Source organism: Notamacropus eugenii, chromosome 4, assembly GCF_028372415.1.
Source record: "Notamacropus eugenii isolate mMacEug1 chromosome 4, mMacEug1.pri_v2, whole genome shotgun sequence".
Taxonomy (NCBI): domain Eukaryota; kingdom Metazoa; phylum Chordata; class Mammalia; order Diprotodontia; family Macropodidae; genus Notamacropus; species Notamacropus eugenii.
The window spans coordinates 475839102-475859270 of NC_092875.1; positions in this window are offsets into that span (position 1 = coordinate 475839102).

Consider the following 20169-nt stretch of genomic DNA (forward strand, 5'->3'; position numbering starts at 1 on the left):
CCATTTTGTCACTGGCTTTCAGGATGCCACTCCCTAATAGTTTACCTCCTACCTGTCTGATAACTCCTGTTCAGTCTGTGTTCATGGATTATGGATCATCTCCAACCTCCCAAGGATAGATGTTCTCCTATCCTGGGACCATTTCTCTTTTTTTTCTCTAGACTGTCATGGTAGTATCCTCAACTCTTATAAGTTCAATTATCATCTCTACCTAGATGAATCCCAGATCTATATATAGAACCCTGATTTCTTTCCTGAACTCCATTACAGCACCAGCACCTGTGTATTGGACAGCTTCACCTCTCTTCCCTATAAGCATGGTAATTTTCTCCCTAAGCTTATTCTTTCAAACTTTCCAATTTTGTATGTGACACCATCATCTTCCTAATCACTCAGATTCATAACCTCAGAGTCAACCTTGATGCTTCCTTTCCCTGATTATCTCCTAAATTGAATCAAGTGCCAAATTCAACCAATTCTGGCCCCATGTTGGCTCTCAAATTTATCTCCGTCTTTTTATTCAGACTGCTAAAAGGCTTAACCAGATCCTTAATATTTCTAGCCTAGACTATTGCAAAAGCTTTTTAATTACTTGTCCAGCTCAGTCTCTGTTCTCCAAAATCCATTCTCCACACAACTGCCAAATTAATATTCCTAAAATATTACTCTGACCACATCACTTCTCTAATTAAAAAACACAGCAAACTTCATTAGTTTCCACTTACTTCTAGGACTCCTTATTCTAACTTCTGAAATTCCCCTCAATCTGTTTCTTATCTACCTTTCCAAATTTATATATTTTTCTTTCTTTTAAAAATATTATTAATATTTTTTGCATTTATATCACCTTCATTTTTCAGATATTTCTCTACTAAGGAGCCGTCCCTTGTAATAAAAACTTTTAAAAGTGATACAGGAAAAAAAAAAGTACAGCAACATTAACACATCAAGGAAATCTAATGATATATGTAATGTCTCATACCCACAGTTCCCTGCTTCTGAAAATAAAGGAAGGAGGTGCATGTTAGGTTTTGATTTTTAAAATTCTTTCTATTATTCTCGCCATTGTGCATAGTTTTTTCTTTTGTTCTACTCGCTTCCCTTTGCCTCAGTTTGTGTGACCCATGCTTCCCAGAGTTCTTCATAGGCATTTGTTTTATATTACAGTAATATTCTACTGCATTTATGGATGGGTTTAGAGACCACTTCCTGTACTACATCTTTCCTGAGGACCTCTCCTCCAAAGTTATTAATATTCTCACCTTCCTCAAGTTATCTTTCTTTTTATCACCTTATCTATATGTTTGTCTCAGTAGAATATAAGCTGTCTGAGGGCAGGATTGGTCTTTCATTTTTGTTTTGTACTTTTATCACTTAGTAGAATACCTTCCATATATTTGACACTTAATATAAGTTGAATTGATTTGAATCAGTAGGGCTTATATCTTTTCCCCCTCTTTAAAGCACACAATTATTACTAGCATACCTAGTAAGCAGAAAAAAAACCCAATCATTTTTTCCCTCTTCTCTTTTGTCTCCTATGTTCAGCTAGACAAACTTTCTGATTGCTGGGGGAAAATGTTGGAATTTGACTCATTACAGTCAATAATGCCATCTTCCAATGTGAAGGACAGCATCTATCCAGGTGTACGGGGACAGCTAGGTGGCACAGTGGATAGAGTGCTGGGCTTGTCGTTAGGAAGACCCAGAGTTCGATTCTGGCCTCCAACACTTACTTTCTAGCTGTGTGACCCTGGGCATGTCATTTAGCTCTGTTTCAGTTTCCTCCTCTGTAAAATGAGAACTGGAAAAGGAAATGGCAAACTTCTCCAGTATCTTTGCCAAGAAAACCCTAAATAGGATTATTTTAGAGTTAAAGACAACTGACAAACAATTGAGCAATGACCCCACGGGCACATACACAAACGTGCTTTTAAAATGCATTAATTCCACTTACTAGGTGGGAATGATAGAAGTAACTCTCTCCTAAAATACTAAAAACAATAATAACGACAGATGGGTACACGCGATTAATAAATGATGATTTGTTAATCTAGCACGGGCGAGGTGTTCTTCTGGGCACTGAAGGGACAAGTATAAAGACTGTTCACAAGAAGCTTACGTTCCAAGGAGCAGGAGAGTTGGATCGGATGGCATCAGCAAATGTCACCCATGCTAACTCTCTTTCCTCTGCTGCACCTTGATTCTAAGACGATCATAAGAACAGGTGTTTTGTAGGGTCTTAAACTACATGTGAAAATAGGACTAACATTACTAAGGATTTGTGGCATTTGGACTGCAGCTTTTACCTTTTAAAATGTATTTGCAATTCCACAAACATTTCTCAGAGACCTTTTATGTGTTAAGTCAAAACGTGCGAAGTCCAAAATGAAACAATCCTTCCCTCAAGGAGGCTGCTTTTTCTTAGGGGATGAAATGTGCACAGAGAAGTGCATTTACTAACCGGGAGAGCCTGGAAAAGCTCTGAGCAGGAGGTGAGACCTGAATTCTGAAAGATGAGGAGGGAGTGTGCATTTCAGGTTTAGGGAGAAGATATTTTGGACTGAGATACTGATGGTAGGGGGCAGAGCTAGGTAGTGTAGTGGATAGAGGGCTAGCCTCGGAGTCAGGAAGTCTTCGTGAGTTCAAATCTGTCCTCAGACACTAGTGTCTCTGACCCCAGGCAGGTTACTTCACCCTGTTTGCCTTAGTTTTCTCATCTGTAAAGTGAATTAGAGAAGGAAATGGCAAATCAATCCAATATCTTTGCCAAGACAATTCCCGATAGGGTCAAGAAGAGTCAGATGAGATGAAAAGTATGGAACGGAAACCGATGGTACATTTAACAGACGTATTTAGGAGGGAGTTAAAGGTATGGGACTGGAATTCAGGAGAGAGATGGCAGATGGATACAGATCAATTTGAGAGCTATTTGACTATGTATAAATGAATTTAGAGGAGAAAGCACAGAGAGTAAAGACAACTGAAGCCAGAATGTTGGGAGACAGGCACATTTAGGAGGAGGGCAATGTAAGATGTTCCAGCAAAGAAAAATGCTATTGGGACAGGTATCACTTTGCAAATTTAGAAGATGAGGAAACTGAGGTGCACATGGTTTATGACTTGCTTGTAATCTCGATTGTGAATTCTCTCCAAAGCACTATACCATGGCCTTACGTAGGATTCCTCAGTGGCACTCCGGATTCACCCTCTTTCAAAATGTCATCCTATGTTCCTCTGACTTTCCATCTCCTTCAGTTGTCTAAACATAAGGTTTCATCCCCTCAGAGCTCTTCCGAGAGATTAGTCATAGGGGAGCTCTCCTGGCCATGAACTCTTGGCGGGGCCTTTCTTGTTTACACAGACTGACTGGTGGGCGGTTGGGTACCAGAGGATTAGTCCTTCTTTGTGGATGCCTTTTTCCCTCAATTCCCTTGCACTCCTCCTCTTTTCCCTGGGGCAGATTTCCTGCCGAGATAAGCCCCAGCATCTGCAGGGGGGTTGGGGAAGAGGGCAGTGGTGTGGAGGAGATGGTGAGGCTGCTGTGCACATGCTTCCTGCTTCCCACATGGAATGAATCCCCCTCCACTCCACCCTGTTGCCAGGCTGGTTCTCTCCAATGAGCATTTTGTGGCCAAGGGCTTCATAGCAGCACCAAGCTGGGGAGTTTGCAGATGTGGCTATGATAACCTGCAGAGCATGACTTAAATACAGTAATTGTCTCTAGCCTGCTCTTAACTGTGGCGACAGAGTTTTTACCATGTCATTAAGGAAGAAATTACTGAGCCTTGGAACACAGCGAGTGAAGCTTCTGGCAGCTGTGTGTCATGGTACTTAATGGACCTCTGCCCCCACAAAGTTTAGGGAAAGGAATTGAAGTTGTGTGGAAATGGAAGAAATGGAAACTGAAGACCAACCCGGTCCTTTCACAGTTTTGCTAAGATTGGAAAGAAAAGATACTAAAGTCTTTCTGATTTTCTGAGCAGGGTGGGTCACAAGAGCCTCAGATCATAGATGCAGAGCTGGAAGGAAAGTTTGAGCCCATCTAAGTCAGCTAGGTGACTCAGTGGATAGAGCGCTGGGTCTGCAGTCAGGAAGACTCATCTTTCTGAGTTCAAATTCAGCTGCAGATAGTTAGCTGTGTGACTTGGGCAAGTCACTTTACCTTGTTTGCCTCAGTTTCCTCCTCCGTAAAAGGAGTTGGAGAAGGAAGTGGTAAACCACTCCAATATTTTTGCCAAGAAAACCCCAAATGGCATCACAGAGAGTTAGACATGACTGAAAGGTACTTGAACGACTACAAAGTATAATCTTCTCATTTTAGGAATGAGAAAACTGAGGCTCAGAGAGTGAAATGACTTTCCTAAGGTAAATAGTAGAGCTGGGATTTAAATCAGCATCCTCTGATTCTAAATCCAGCATTCTTTCAACTCACTATCACCTAAAACTGAGTGTGCTTCAACAGCAAATTGAGCCTTGCTGTACAGAGTTGTTTCTAACCCTATACATTTCCATGTCTTGGGGAAAAGGGACCTGTATTGGCCAGACTAGAGAGAGCAGACAGACAACTATGCAATGTAATTGTAGAAGGAATAGTTCCTTCCTCCTTGCTACATCCAAACTATCACCCTGGGGCAAAGCACCATTTGTCTTGTGTTAGTTATGGGTTTGACCAGTTACGACTTTGCCCAGGACCACCTTATCATTAGAATCTCTTGTTTTTGTTTTGCGCAACAGAGACTATGTTGCTTAGGGCAGAGACCAAAGAGGCCTATTCACTGAATGGGCATTACCACACTTTAAGTGAGTACCTGAGAAGGCCTTAGCCAAAAGGCCAAGGTCTCTCAGTGTATCCTGGACTGTCTCCAGTCATCTTGATGAATAGTTGGCCACTGGATGCAGATGGCTCAGGAGGAGGAAGTGAGGCTGGTGACTTGCACATCCCTCCCTCACTCAAAACAGTCAAGTGCAAGTCATGTCATCATTTCTCTGATGTCTTAGTTTCTTCAAAAATGAAGGATGAACACAACCTTATTTATTAAAAACATTAAAAACATGTGACAATTTAGAGCCTTCCCTCCCAGGAGCATGGAAAATGTACAGAAGAAAAAATCCTGTAAAAACCATTGACCATTATTAATTATTATATGCACTAAATAATAATATTAAACACAATTGTGCAACATTATTGCGGGAAGGGGTTCGTTGGCTTTACCATGTACCAAAGAGGTCCATGATACCATGAAAAGATTCTGAAATCTTTTTCAGAATTATTATACTTTGTTGTGGTTCAGTATATTTCACTAAAATTCTCTGAGATACGGCTTCCCCAGAAAGGCCATGCAAAAGGAATTGGCTTAATAAATAAGTGACTGCAGAGGGTATCTTGTCTGGATTATGATCTGGAATTAGACAGGAAGCTTATTAAGTTAGTCAATTATTTCATTTATCTCGGACAGGTACTGAAGGTGGACAATGTGCTGGACTCAGAACTGGAGGAGGACAGCAGGCGGGACTGGATTTGGGGCACTGTACAATACTTTTATTTCTTCTGAGCTACTCCCTGACATAAAAACTTTCCCTGTTACTCCACCTCCCCCCAACCTCTAGGCTCTCCTGGTGATGCTATATGCTAAAAGTCTTGAAATGCTATCATTAGAAATCCCAAACCCCCAAAACAAAGTTTTAGGTGACATAAAGGGCAATGGAGGGTGTAATGGGTAGAAGAAATCAGCTAGGAAATATATGATTGAGAAAGGACAGTGTTGTAGTGTGAGACCGAGGGGAAAGAGATGGACAGTGGGAGGGCTTTATTAGTACCAGGAATCTTGAAAGTCCCTGGGGAAGGACTCTAGCATCCTATTAAGGAAAACATGTATATATTTAGAGAAAATAAATACAACGTAATTGGGGAGGGTCAAATGGGGGAATCAAGAAAGGTCCCAGGTAGGAGGTTATCTTGGAATTAGCTTTGAAGGAAGTTTAAAATTCTAAGAAGTACAGAGGAAAAATTTCAGGAATAAGGGACAATCTACAAAGTCATGAAGATGAAAAGTGGAATATCGTGTATAAGAAACACTAACAGGCTGTTTTGGCTGGACTATAGAGTACATGAAGGGGACTAATAAAGCTGGGAACGTAGGATGGTGCCAGATCATGAAGAACTTTGAAGGATGCTACTGGGTTTTTTTTGGGGGGAGGAGAAGCAGTAAAGTAATAAAGCCAGGCATGCTTTACTGTTCAGCAGCTGCACTAGAGAAGGGAGAATGAGGCAAAGAACCCAAGTGAGAGAATATTTAAATACTCCAGGATAGAGGTGATGAAGACTGGATCATGGATGGTAGCTGTGTGAATGGAGAAGACAGACACAATAGACGTAGAGGGAGAATTGATAAGACCTGACAATTGGATGATTGGGTGGAGAGGAAACGAGTGAGAGTGCAGTCAAGGATACCCCTGGAGGTTCCAGATCTGGATGACTAGACAGATGGTGGTGCCTTTGACAAAAAGAGGGAACTTAGGAGGAGGTGAGGATTTTGGGGGAAGGATGATTAGTTCTTTTTGCTATTTTAAGTTCAAGATGCACATAGGACACCTATCAGGAAATATCCAATAGGCAGTTGGTGTGGATCCGTAGCTCAGGAGAGAAACTAGGGCTAGATGTATAGATCTGGAAGTCATCGTCAAGTTAGGCAGCCACTGAGTTATTCCATCACTTCAGAGATGTTGGCACTATGTGGTTGGATGCAACATGCTGTAGAAGAAAGAACGATGGTATTAGGGTAGGAGAAACTTGTATTTAAAAGCTAACTTTGTCACACATTTCCTGTGTGACCTTGGGAAAGTGTGACTTTGTGAGTTTCATGTTTGGAGGTCCGCCTTTCCTTACCTGTAAAAGGAGAAGCACAGACTGTAATCTGTAAGGTCTCTCCTGAAAATCTGTATAAATGTCAACCCTCATTAAAATTCCAGACTGGATTAAAGTTTGAATTTGAAAGGTGTCTTGATACTCTTGCTAGTTTATGAAATTTGGTCATCTCCTTCAGAAATTATTATAGAAAGAAACTTAAATGTAAAATGTCACCCAGTTTGATCAATAAAAGAAATCCCATTTACCTACAGCACTTCCTGTAATAGTTTTCATTCAAACTTCTGAGTGAAATGAAATCGAACTGTGACATTATTAAATAAAATATTTCCCTTTCATATTAAAAGCAAAAACTGATAATCCCATGATGATATTTCAAATTCCCTACCCCCTCCAAATATTTACTGATAGTCCACATGTTATAATACAGTGCTCAAGGACCCTATGAAGTAGTGGGAAAGACAAGTCATAAAAACACAGCTAAGATAGAAATAGATCCTGAGATTAAATAGAATACATTAATACATTACATTGATTCAAGGAGGTCATGTGAACACAGAATATTTTATTTTCTCAGTACTGTCGTGGAGAATTTTCATACATCTATGCTTCAGTATATTTGTTGTGGGTACTCCCTCCATTGGTGCACATGGCATCTACCCATCAGAGGAAGAACAGGAATTTTTTCACTGGGATAAATTACAAGGAACAGTCCAACTGGAAGTGTAGTTACACTGGTAGAGAAGCCCGCTTGCTCCCAGAATGTCTGGTCCATAACCTTGCTGGCATTAGAAGGGAAAGCAGTTCTCTCCCTATACCAAAGAGACCACAGGGTGACAGCCTGGAGGAATTTGAAGGCAGGCTGTAGGAAGACTATGAGATGAGGCATAGAGACAGGGATCAAGTGCATACACCCTACCTCAATCATGGTTGTATTTCAGTAGTTTCAGTCATGCTCAGCTTTTTGTGACCCCATTTGGGATTTTCTTGGCAAAGATACTGGAATGGTTGGCTATTTCCTTCTCCAATTCATTTTACAGATGATGAAACTGAGGCAAATAGGGTTAAGTGACTTGCCCAAGGTCATACAACTAGCAAATGTTTGAGGTTAGATTTGAACTCAGGAAGGTGAGTCTTCCTGACTCCACATACTCTATCCACTGTGCCATCTAGCCTCCTCTCTTCTTGTTAGTGCCTGGAGCAAAGTCTCTGGTTACTCAATGCTAGTTCCCTCTTGACTTTCCATACTTGTCAGTCTACTATGAGCTGCTGTGGCCAAAACAATTCTTAACCTGATGGCCATCTTTCTGATAATGGATTTCTTTGAATATAGCGAGGTTGGTCCTTGAGTGATAGACATACACCAGGCGAGTATTTTCCAATAAATACTGAAAAGGCCATGAATAGGGGGAGGTTTGCCTTCTACTGCTGTAGGTTTGAGAATTGTGCATCTCCCAAAGTATTCAGGAAGGACATTAGTCATGAAAAGAGGCAGTGAGAGTGTGGTGTAGTGGGTAGAGAGCTGCCTGTGGAGCCATAAGACCTGGGTTCACGTTCTGGGCACCTTTCTGAGACCATACCATGTAGGAGCTGCAGAATAGGGATTGACTTTCATTGATAGAGAATGTTTCCTTACCTGAGAGCTTCCTGCTCTTGGATCAGTGAAATCACTAGTCTAATCTCCATCCCTCCCAGAATCAATGATTTTGATTCTACCAAATCAGATGTTGATTTGATTGCAGTTCCAAGAGCAAAAGTTGAAGAGTGGGGAGAGCTCATGTGTGAGGTGGGTGGAGACAAGGGATTCCCTGCCCCAACTCCACTTGAGGGAAGAATGATTATCAATAACTGCTCTTTCCCCCCCCAACTCCATTTACTTATTTTTTTTCCTTTCTTTTGCTCGTTAAAGGGGCCATTCCCTGTTTACTTCTCAAAGAGGCCTATTTGCTGAATGGGCTTTACCTCACTCTATGTGAGTGCCTGAAGAGGCCTTGGCCTAAAGGGCCCAAGATCTCCCAGTGCATCCTGGGTCATCTCCAGTCATCCGGATGAATATCTGGTCACTGCATTCAGATGGCTCTGGAGGAGAAGTGAGGCTGGTGACCTGCACAGCCCTCCCTCACTCAGAACAAAGTCAAGTGCAAGTCATGTCATCGTTTCTCTGATGGCGTGGTCTTCTTCAAAAATGAAGTACGAATAGACTTTAATTATTCTTGCTAATGAAGTATTAGCTTCACTTCCTTTTATTCTGTTAAAAAAGCGTAAATGTTTTCAGGACCCTCTCCATTTGGGCCGCTCTGATAGGGGTGGTACCTGTTTTACACAGGATGTGGTGGTTTCCTTTTTAAGGAAACTAGGAGGCTGTCCTCAAATCCTTCTTGCAGACCAGGCAGGGTCTGAGGCATTGGCTTTTCCTGTTGCCTGAGGCAAAAAAAGCTGTTTGGGAGCTGGTTGTGATTGGCTCGAGGTTTATCAGAATTTCCACTCCTGTATGGGATGTCTTTCTAACCCAGCACTGCTGCTTTGGTGAATGTGGAAATGGAGGGGAACAATATTACTTTTAATTAGTAATTATTTTAAGTAAATTTAATTTTTATTTCCTTATCTTTCTATCATCTATCTCCCTACCTACTTCTACCTATCTCTCTGTTTTTGTGTCTCTGTCCTTGTGTCTCTGTCTCTGTGTCTGTCTCTCTCTGTCTCTGTCTCTCCCTCTCTCTCTTTCTCTGACTCACTCTGTCTCTGTATCTCTCACTATGTCACATCCATTGACTAGGTCTCCTTCTCCCTCAGGCCCCATTCTAACGTAGAGAGGCACTTGGAGGTACCTGCTTTGTTTTTAACCTGATTCTGTTTGTTCCTGCTTAGTCAACCTAAAGACTTCCTGCTCCTCCCCTGGACACTCCATATCCATGGTAAACTTATGCAAACACCTGATTGGCTTAGCCCTTTGCCACTCAGAGCTCTAAAGAGATCTGGCCCCCGCCTTCAGCTTCTTTGCTAGCAGGATCATAGGGGTGCCCCACTTCATCCAGCAAGAAAATTTAGTTTTTCTTGCATTTTATGGTCCAACCATGCTTCACTGAATTCTAGTACTCAGCCTGAATCATTAGACTAACCTGAACTAGGCCTGGTCCCAAAGCAGCCAGTGTTCAGAGACAAAATTCCCATTGTTTAGCTCTACTTGTCATTCTAGAAAAAGGCCTCCTTAATCATTGTTCTTAAATGAACAGATCACATTTACTTTGTCAGAATCACAAACATGTTTTCTAGCCTCAAGGTGTGGGGCTAGGCTAGGGAAGTGAAAGGAGAGAAAGACAAGCCTTTATCTTTTCTTGCTGGAATATGGTTCTCTCCATGGCCACATTCCTCCTCTTTTTCTCTTAAAAAAAGTTGATATATTTTATGGATGGCTTTTTTTATTCTTCCATCACTCCCCCTTCCTATTATGTGTCCTCTCCTTCCCTTCCCTTCCTTTCCCTTCCCTTCCCTTCCCTCCCATTAAAGAACTTTCTTTTGTAACTAATAACAACAGTAACTTTTCCATAGAGCTTTAAGGTTTGCCAAGAACCGATGAACAGAAATATGTATGGAATAATTTTACATATATACATGTCTATATGTATATGTATATATATATACATACCTACCTACCTACCTACCTATTTGTGTCTGATGGTAGCCATTTCTTGGGTGGGGGGAAGAAAAAGGAAAAAAGAAATTTACATGATAATTTTATTATATACTTAAAAGAAATAGCAAATTGTACATAAAAGATTTGTAGTTTCGTGTATCATCATCTTTCTATAAAAATTATCTATGATGGAAATGCTTGTTTTATTCCACAAATTAAAAATAAAATCAATCATAATGTTTCATAGAAGTGTTGAATAGGTAAGTAGATGTTGAACGGGAAGGGCCACTTCCTTAGTGACCATCTAACCCAGGAATTCTTAATCCTTTCTGTGCTATGCTCCCCTTAGCAGCCCTTTGAAGCTTATGGACTCCTTCACAGAATATTTTTAAGTGCATTCAATAAAATACATAGCGTTGTATAGCCCATATCAGATTCCATGCCATCTTGGGGGGGGGGGGGAGGAGAGGGAGGAGGAAAAACTTAGAACACAAAATCCTATGAGTGAATGCTGAAAACTTAAAATAAATAAATAAATATTTTAAAAAATTAGAAAAGAAAAAAAATACAAGGGATTACAAAGGAAAACAATTATATATTGAAATACAGTTATCAAAAAAAATTTTAAACCAGTCATAGACCCCAGATCAAGAATCTTGATTCTAGTCAAACATCTTCATTTTAAAGAGCAGGAAACTGAGGCCCTGCACAGCAGTGGGGTCATCCCAGGGGCACATATGTCTGCAAGGAATATCTGTTTTGATATAGGTACATACAGCTGATCTGACTCCTTGCATGATTCTCCCCACCAGTCAGGCAGTTGGTTAGTGAATAAGTATTTGTTAAGCTCCTACTAAGTGTCAGCTAAAGTGCAGTCTTACATCAGGAAGTAAGTAGGAATCAAATAAGCTTTTTGTGTCAGCAAAATGGGAAAAGAAAGGAAGCAAAGGAAACCATTTTCTCTTTGGTCTTGGAGCAGACCAATCCTTCCTTCACCTACAAAGTCTTTTAAATAGATTTTTAACAGCTGCAAATAGATGATCATCATCCCCATCATTCTATAAAAAGGGTAACTAAGCAGAAGAGGTGGTGATTGAAAGCTGAGAACGAAGGGAAAGGACAGCTTAGTTACTCCTCCTCCTGTCTGTCAAGTCTTGCCTCCAAAGATCTAAATAAATGTCAAGGAGAGCCAAGATGCCAGCAATCTCTTGTTTATAGGGAATCTCTAAGTAATTCAAGCTACAAAACACTATGTTTTTGTCTTCAAAGGCAAGACTGGCTAATTCAAATGTGGTTGGAAAGCAGACACCCAATATGGGTACCTGCACATCCCCCAGCCAAGAATGACAGAATGGACCCTCTACAAGAGCTGCTAATGGAGTGCTCCCAACCATCTCTATGGAGATTGGGAACAAGGGCTGCATTGCTCTCCTTGCTCAGAATGCCTGGGAGTAAGACTAACTCTAAAGCTTTTGGAGTTGGAAGTTGGAACCTGGCTCCTCCCATCCTTGTGACTTTTGAGAGCCACAAAGATGCTGAAAGAAAGCTAAGTGCCCTCAGCCCTCTAGACCTCATCTGAACTCCCAAAGCCCTCATTGTCGAGGCTGTTCCCTTGCAATTAGTCATAGAAGACTTTGTAATGTCCTTTATATAACTGTCTTAAGCAGTTATTTCTTTCAATAATTTTATGCCTTGTCACTTCAACAAAATTCGAAGCTTCTTGAGAGCAGGAACTGTGACTTCTATTCCTTTGTATCCCAGGTAATATCACAGTACCACACACAAAGCAGGAACTCAATAACTACTTGCTTAATATGCATTCAGAATGCTAAACTATATTTTATCTGTATTAATATCTTTTTTGTAGCCTCTGTAAATCCTTATTATATTTTTACTAACAAATGTTTTCTGGTAAAGTTACCTAAGTCAACTTGGCAATGAAGCAAATTTTTCAGGGCTTTTTAAAAAAAAAAAATTTCTATTGGAATGTTTAAAAATCACGTTCATTTCCCAAGACGTCTGTCTCTCCTTGTCTCAAAGAGTTATCCCTTACAACAAGGAATGAACCAGAAAGGGGGAAAGCAGTTCCAAAAGATGAGTCAATATAACAGTAAAGTCAAATGATCGACGCAGTGTTACCCATCTGTCATTCCCCGTCTCTGCAAGTAAGGAAGAAAGGTCCATTTTTACATCTTGTCTTTGGGGTTAAGATTAATGATTATAATTGCACAGTGTTGAGTTTCAATTTGTTATTGCATTCATTTCCTTTAAAAAAAAGGCACTATTCTTATTGTTTTCTTGGGTTTGCCTACTTCACTTTGTGTCAGTTCCTAAGCCTTCCCATGCCATTCTGTAATTTTGAATATATATATAATTTATTATGGAATAGTAATATTCTGTTACATTCACATGCCACATTCCATTACGTTCAAGTCATTCCCCAGCATCTCTTTTGCTTCTAGCTCTTTGTTATTATAAAAAAAAAATTGCTATGTGTGGTCCCTTTTTTCTGTCTGGCCTCCAGGAGCAAGGCTTTTAGCTTAAACTGGTCTATCTTTGAAAATACTTGAATACAAATTCAATAAACATTTATGAGATGCCTCCTAAGTCCCTAGAAGGTAGGGATTATAAAGATAAGGACTATCTTCTCTAAAGGAGCTTACATTTTACCATAGGAGGCTGGGGCTTATGACATACACAGCTAAATATAATATAAGATAGAACAGAATTGTCTCAAAAAAGAGCCCAGTATGTGCTGTAGGAATCCAGGCATGCCTCGTTTTATTGCACTTCACGTTATCGTATTTTTGTGGGTGTCGCATTTTTTACAAATTGAAGATTGGTGGAAACCCTGCACCGAGCAAATCTGTAGGCCCCATTTTCCCAACAACAGGTGCTCACATTGTCTCTCTGTGTCACATTTTGGTAACTGTTGCAATATTTCAAACGTTTTCATTATTGTCATATTTGTTATGGTGATTGGTGACCAGTGATTTTTGTTTTAGGGTGCCCATATATGATGGCAGACTTCGTCATGTGTGTTCTGATTGCTCCACCAGCCTGCCTTCTCACCTCCTCATTCTCCTTCTCCTCAGGCCTTCCTATTCCCTAAGACACAACAATATTGAAGTTAGGCCAACTATAGCCCTGCAATGGCCTCTAAGTGTTCACGTGAAAGGAAGAGTCAATTGATGGGGCAAAACTTCATTACTGTCTTACTTTAAGAAATCGCTGCAGTCACCCCAGCCTTCAGCAACCACCCCTGATCAGTCAGCAGCCATCAACATGGAGGCAAGATCCTCCACCAGCAAAAATATTGCAACTCACTGAAGACTTAGATGGTGATTAGATTTTTTGTTTTATAAAGCAGCACTTCTTACAGAGTTGTGACCCACAGTTTAAGAAATGCTGAAGTGGTCGTGAGTGGAAAAAGTTTAAGAAACTCCTTTAAAGTATCATTTATTTTATACATAATACTATTGCACACTTAATGGACTACAGTATGGTATAAACATAACTTTTATATGCACTAGGAAACCAAAAAAAGTGAGTGATTTACTTCATTGCGATATTCACTTTCTTGCTGTGGTCTGGAACTGAACCAGCAATATCAACCTGTAGTTGAGGAATGAAAAAACACTTTCTGCTGGAGGGATCAGGTGAGACTTTGTATAGAAAAGACATTGTACCTGAGCTGAGCTTTGAAGAAGGAGGATTCTGAAAGGTTAGACAAAGGAGGGAATATCAGGTGTAGGGAACAACCTATGAAAATGAACCCTGTGAGAGCGCATGGCATGTCCTCTTGAGGGAACTGGTATAAATCCTATCTGGCTAGAATGTAAAGAGAATGAAGGAGAACATTATGAAATAGGGAAGGAAACCTAGGTTGGATCTAGACTACAGAAGACTTTCAAAGTCAGGCTAACATCCAGGCAATTAGGGAACTACTGAAACTTTTTGAGGAGGGCAGTGGCCTGGTCAGGTCAGCGCCTCGGAAAGATTATTTTAGTCGTTCTGTGGATAAAGGGTGGGAGAAAGATGTTGGAAGTGGGGAGACCAGATATTAAGCTATCCCAGAAGTTATAAAGGCCTGAGCAAGAGTAATGGTTTTGAGAGTGCAGAGAACAGAGCTAATAAATGAGAGATGCCATGAAGGGAGCCAACCAGATTGGGTGTGGAGGCTGAGGAAGAGGAAAAGTCAAGAGTAACTCAGGGATCACCAGCCTTGGTGGCTATGAGGATGGTTGTGCCCACAACAAAAATAGGGAAGTTTGGAGGGTGCACAAGTTTAGGGATGAAGATGATGATGATGATGATGATGATGATGATGAGGAGGAGGAGGAGGAGGAGGAGGAGGAGGAGGAGGAAGAGCTCAGTTTGCACATATTGAGTTTGAGGTGACAGCTGGTTATCCAGGTGGAGATGTCCTGAAGGTAGTTGGTGATGCAGAAGTGAAGATGAAAATTGGAAAAACTTTGAACCACGAAGTCACTTGATTATCATAAAGACCCCAAATAACTACAAAGAAGGAAGATACTCTCTATACCTAGAGAAAGAACTGATAGTCATATGCATAGAATAATTTTTCATATATAGGTATACACATGTGTGCACACATACGTACATACACATACACACCAATTTGTGTCTAACATTAGCCATCTCTTGGACAAGGGGGAAAAAGTAAAAAAAAGAAATTTACATGATAACTTTATTATATATTTAAAAGAAATAATACATTGTACATAATAGATTTGCAGTTTCATGTGAACCATTTTTTAAAATTCTGCTCTGTTATGGAAATGCTTGTTTTATTTCATAAATTAAAACTATAATTTGATCCGGATACAAATCTGAGTTGAGATATTAATCAAGTATGTAGGAAAAGATGAGATCACCAAGAAAAAGAGACAAAAGGGCCAGGGATAGAGTCTTGGGGGGCATAGTTCCACTAACGGGGAGAAAGATAGTGAGCTCATGAAAGATATAGAGAAGTTTGCTGCACAGGGTGGAAGAGATACAAGGGACTTCATTGCCACAGAAGCTGAAGAAGGAAGTTATGTCAAAGTCAGCAAAGAGTTCTGGGAGGATGAGTGATGAGTGAAGGCCATCAGGTTTAGCAATGATCAGGTCCTTGGTGACCTTGCAGCAAGCTAGTTCAGTGAAAGGCAGGGTAAAATGACTCTGAAAGAGTGAATCAGCGGAAAATGAAGTGAAAGCCATTAGCAAATTACTTTTAGCAAATGTTGAAACTTACCTACAAAAGGCAAGAGAAACTTTTTCAAACTAGACAAATTGACATTTTAATTATATTTCTTTCATATTCTATCAGGGCAGGGATTGAATCTTATTTTTAGCATCTTAAAATTTAGAAATAAGAAGGTTCTTAAGAGGTACACTGTGGTATAGTGGAAAGACCACTTGTCAGAAGACTTGGGTTTGAATTCTAGCCTTTGATGCCCTTGGAAAATCACATGACTTCTCTGGACCTCAGTTTCTGCATTTGCAAAATGAGGAGTGAGGCTAGAGATCACATCTATGATCTGGCACAATAGCTCCCTCCTACTTTTCTCTCTTTTGTGTTCCTTCCTCTTCATCACATACTCTTCAGTCCAGTGATACTGGCCTCCTGGCTACTCCACAGACAAGACCCTTCATCTCTCAGCTCTGGAAATTTTCTCTGGCAGTCTCCCATCCCTGGGATGCTCTTATTCTCCCTCTCTAATTACTGACCTCCCAGGCTTCCTTTACTTTCATACTAAAATTCCATCTTTTACTCAAAGCCTTCTCCAACCCTTCTTAATTCTAGGACCTTCCCTCCGTTAATGATTTCCTATTTATCAAACACATACATATATTGATATACCATGATTTGTTTCTACTTGTTTATACGTTGTCTCCTTCATTAGATTGTAAGCTCCTTGAGGGCAGGGACTGTCTTTTTCCTCTTTTTTGTATCCTTAGTCCTTAACACAGTGCCTGGCACATCGTAACTACTTAAGAAGTGTTTATTGATTGATGTAAGCATTTAGGTAGTGTAATGGATAGACCTCTGGGGCTTGAGTCAGAGAGATGAGTTCAAATTTGGCCTCCTACTTCTGTAATGCTGGGCAAGTTGCTTAACTCTGCCTCAGTTTCCTCCACTGTAAAATGGGACAATAGTAGCATCTGTTTCTCAGGGTTGTTGTGAGGACTGAATGAGATAGTTGTAAAGTGTTTAGCAGAGTGCTTGGCATATAGTTGGCACTTAAGTAATCCTTCCTTCCTTCTTTTCTTCCTTCTTTCCTCCTCCCCTCCTTTCTTTCCCATTTTTGTACCTGATAAATATGTTATAAAAATGAAATAATAAATGAGTAAATATGTTATATAAATGAATGAATAAGGGAGCTTAACATGATGGGGGAGAGGAAAGGGAGGCACTAAGATGCAGAAGAAAGCTATCACTTAAGAAGGAATGAGGTGGAAAGACTCTGAAGATGGTCTTACTTCATTTCACATCAGACTGGCCCAGCATAGTTTTAGTTCTAGCTTCTGCCCAAGCAGCAATAGTGCAGTGAAGAGCTTTGCAAAGACCAAGAGAAAGACAACAGAAGCCACCACTAAGTAGCATTGTCAAACTTGAGTCTCAACTTTCTTAGTTGTAAAGAGAGACCCCAAAGAAGTCAAAGGAAGAGTTCTGGTGTAGACCAAAATAGTCTTAGCAAAATCGTTTATGGTAGTAGAGAACTGGAAACAAAATGGATAGCTATCAATTGAGGGATGACCGATAACAATGGCTGCTGTGTATGAATAGAACGATGTCCTTCTAGCTTTGCTTATGAGGTCAGGAGGAGGGGAGCTGAAGGACTTGAGGTTCAGGTGAAGTCCCTGCTCCCAGCCCAGATGTCAGCTGTTGTGGTTCATCCTTCATTTTTGGAATCCCAGGGTGATGTCTTGACTTGCGTGTAAATTGGATTTAAGTGAGGCAGAGTTGTGCAAAGTCATCAGCCTCATTTTCCCAGAGTCATTAAGAGGACTGGCAGTGGTCTGGGATGCAGTGGATGACCTTGGTGTCTTTGATGTCTCACCACACCAGGGGTGGGGATCCTGCAACCTCCAGGCCACATGTGGCCTTGTAGGTCCTTGGGTGCAGCCTTTTGAGTACGTCCGAATTTTACAGAACAAATCCTTTTATTAAGTGGATTTGTTCTGTGAAGTTTGGATTCAGTCAAACTGCCTACACTTGAGGACCTAGAGAACCACATGTGGCCTTGAGGCTACAGGTACCCCACTCCTGAACCAAGTTCTAAATGCTCTACATACAGCCCCTGCTTCAGCTGCCTTTATGGTCATTAGAAGAAATTATTCTCATCGCGCATTCAAAACTTCTCCATTTGTTGTAGCTGATGGTTCCGTGTCTGGATAGCGTGGTGGTGGCTGATGGAATACCTGTGTTTTTTGATGTTAATTATTAGGCCAAAATTAGCACAGGCAGCAGAGAATTGATCCATACTTTGTTTTGTCTCAGCTTCAGAGGCTGCATTGAGTGCACAATCATCTACAAACAAAAAATCATGCAGTAATACTCCCTCCACTTTGGTCTTGGCTTGTAGCCTTTTCAAACTGAAGAACTTACCATCAGTACGGTAGTTGGCCTTGATGCCATGTTCATTCTCATCGAAAGCATTTGTCAACATGGCTGAAAACATCATGCTAGAAAGCATGGGAGCAAGCACACAGCCCCGTTTTATTCTATTGGTGACTGGGAAGGCACAAGAGCTTTGTCCGTTATCCAGAAGCTGTGCAAACATGACATCATGAAATTGATGTACAATATTGATGAATTTCTCCAGGCAACCCAATTTTGTCATAATTTTCCATAAGCCCTCATGACTAACAGTGTCAAAGGCCTTGGTCAGATCTACAAACGTTATGTACAGACCTCTCTTCTGCTCCTTGCATTTCTCCTGGAGTTGTCTGGCAGTAAACACCATATCGACTGTTCCTTGGCCCTTTTGGAAGCCACATTGGCTCTCAGATATACGCCTATCTTCCAGGTGAAAGATCAGCCTATTGAGGACTCTAGCAAGGATTTTGCCAGCAATGACTAAGAGAGAGATCCCCTTGTGATTGTCACAGGACAACCTATTCCCTTTACCCTAATAGAGATGAACAGTGGAGGCATCCTTGAACTCCTGGGGAATAGCCTCTTCTTTCCATATAACCTGGAAAATTTCAGTCAGCTCTTGTATGAGCAATGGTTCCCCTACCTTGTAAATCTCAGCTGGAATGGAGTCAGCACCAAGTGTTTTGCTACATGAAAGGAGTCTAGTGGCCCTCAAAACCTCTCCTTCAGTTGGAAGTTCAGCTAAGGAGGGATTGACTTCAACCTGAGGTAAGTGGTCAAAGGCCTCAGCATTGATTGATGATGGTCTGTTGAGAACACCATGGAAGTGTTCAGCCCATCTCTCTAGGATCAAGTCTTTATCACTACTCAACGTGACTCCATCAGCACTTAGTTTTGATGTACCCTAAGTTTTTGGTCCAAAAATAGCTTTCAGGGAATCATAAAAGTGCTTTGGATTGTTACTATCAGCATAAAACTGGATTTCATCTGCCTTCTTACTGAGCCAGGAATCCTGCATCTCTCTAAACTTTGCTTGTACTTTGCTTTTGATGGAATTACATGCTGCCTTCTTAGAGGTGGATGAACTGTGCTGCTGGTAAATGCTGTGGAGTTCTTGTTTTTCATTTAGCAGCTTCTGAATTTCCCCATCATTTTCATCAAACTGGTCTTGGTGTTTGTGAGTGTTCTGACCCAGATGAGCAAATGCAGTGCTGTACACCAAATCTCTGAAAGCTGCCCACCCCTCTTCTGCTCCACTGTTGCCAACTGTGTGTTGGCTCAACTTTCCCTTCAAGTCAGCAACAAACTGTTCATGCTCAGAGAAGAGCTCCAATTTGTTAACATTAATTCTTCTGGTAGTCCTTTTGCCTTGGAGTCAGCGCTTTTGATGGATGCGAATATTTAGCTTGGAAAGGATAAGTCTGTGATCAGTCCAGCGCTCTGCACCACACATTGCCTTTGTCAGTCTCACATCTTGTCTGTTTCTTCTCCTTACAATCACATCCTCTTGGGGAGGATGTGAAGCAAATGATGATGATGATGTTGGCATTAATATGAGCAGGAGTATGGTACTGTGGAAAGCACACCAGATTTTGCAGTTGGATGGTTAGATGATCTGAATTCAAAGCCCTCCTCTGACCTTTGCTACCTATGTGATACTGGGCTGGTCAGTGAACGTCTCAGGGCCTCATTCTCACCACCTGTAAAATAAGGAAGCACCACTAGATTGTCCCTTTGGTTGCTTCCAGCTCTAAGTCTATGATTCCTTTAATAAATACTTATGTATTTTCTGATCTCCTGTCAGTCCTTTTCAGAGTACAAGGCACGACATACTGTCTCAGTGGATTCATATAACAATCTGTTGTCACTAAAGAGAACATCACAGGAGAAACCGAGGCTTAAAGGATTAAGTGACTTGCCTAGGGTCACACACTCAATAAGTATGGGGGTTGGGGGGGAATTTGAATGTGCTAGCTTCAGCAATCTAGCTACCATGCCAGACGAGGCTCTGCACTTTCTCAGAATTTGTCTTTTAATTGGCGTGAGTGAACAGAATGTATC